The following is a 1,587-nucleotide window of genomic DNA, read 5'->3' as shown; positions in this document are numbered from 1 at the left end:
TGAATTTCATCAAAGGCTTTTTCTGTATCTATTTGATAATCATGTGATTTTTGTCCTTGATTCTATTTATGTTGTGTATTACATTTATTGATTTGCATATGTTGAACCATCCTTGCATCCTTGTGATGAAGTCTACTTGATAGTAATGTATGTTATTTTTAATGATTTGTTGCATTCTATTTGTCAGTATTTCATTAGTGTCAATTCTTTCCATCTATGTCTATTAGAATGATTGGCCTCTACTTTTCTTTTCAAATTGAGTCTTTATCTAGTTTTGGAATCAAGATATTTCTAGGTTCCAGATATAATTTTAGCAGTACTCCTTCCCTTTTAACTTCATTAAAGAGTTTGAGGTATTGACTTTAGATCTTGCCTAAAGTTCTTGCAGAATTCATTGGTGAATCCACAGCATCCGAGGCTTTTCTTACTCAGTAGGTGTTCTTACTAGTGCCTCAGTTTCATTGCTGTCATGGGATCATTTGGGGTGTTTGTATCTGCTTGGTTCAGTTTTGTAATTCATATGTATCTAGCAATCTATCCATTTCTTCTGGATTCTCCAATTTTTTTGGAGTATAGGTTTTTTCAATAAAGACTGTATTGCATGATTAAAGTATCACAGATTGGTTTTATAATCCAGAAGATTGTTTCTGTGGTTGGATAACTCCTGGATCTTATTCTTAGGATGCTGAGCTGTTTTCTTTTCAGAAACATCGATACCATCCCAAAATTTTCTGATATCCTTGTTTCTGACAGTTGTGGCTTCCTGAATCAAGCCCCTGAATTTGAAACAAGCCCAGTGTTTTTCCTTCAAGGATCTGTTCATCTTTCTGGGCTTGAGATATTGAACAAATAATACTTGCCCTCATACCAACCTGGCAGATGTATTTTTCACCCAAGAAATTCCAGATTTCAACAGGAGACATTCTCTTGAATAACAACTTCGATGGGAAAGTGAACATACACAGACTTCATCTTCTAATGGAAGCACAGCATAACACCCTTGATCATGTTCTGTACATGACTACAGATCATGCCAGTTCCTTTCTGTTTGCCCACCATTTGTCAGCCTGGAACCTCTTTTTTGTCTTTCCAAGGAGACTGAGTTCTACGTTGGTGTAGTTGAAGTCCTTCCGCTGGGTTCCTTTGGGGCCCTTCACAGTAACTGTGTGTCCTTTTGGAGTGATGTTGGCATTTTCTGGAATTTCAACAGTCTGACTGCTGAGCATAGTCTTCATTCTTGCAGGAGATGTGGCAACGAGAGAGCAGAGTACACATTTTTGAAGTAGTTATTAGTACTGTCCTGCATTTCAGCAGTGTCCACTGTGATTTCACTTTTCTAATTTCTAATCGTTTTGATATAGATCTTTTCTTTCCTTTTTTTGGTAAGATTGGCTAGGGGGTCATATGTTTTGTTTGTTGTTTCAATGAGCCAGCTCTTCAAGTCACTGATTCTTTGTACTTTTTTAAAGTCTCAATTTCATTAATTTCTGATCTGATCTTTACAATTTCCTTCCTTGTACCAGCTTTGGGTTTAGATTATTCTTTTTTTTTTTCTAGGAGCATGAAGTGCATCACTAGGTTAATTAT

The 1,587-nt window shown here is 36.2% G+C and overlaps 1 pseudogene; it reads right to left on the bottom strand.

Annotated features, from left to right (window-relative positions):
• Positions 1 to 613: 613 nt before the first annotated feature.
• On the bottom strand, positions 614 to 1,235 carry LOC102016687 (annotated as a pseudogene).
• Between the last annotated feature and the right edge of the window lie 352 nt (positions 1,236 to 1,587).

This window comes from Chinchilla lanigera, unplaced genomic scaffold (assembly GCF_000276665.1).
Source record: "Chinchilla lanigera isolate Chin_1 unplaced genomic scaffold, ChiLan1.0 scaffold00065, whole genome shotgun sequence".
Lineage (NCBI taxonomy): Eukaryota > Metazoa > Chordata > Mammalia > Rodentia > Chinchillidae > Chinchilla > Chinchilla lanigera.
Note: the sequence above shows the minus strand (reverse complement) of the source record. Positions and strands in the feature narration are given on the sequence as shown.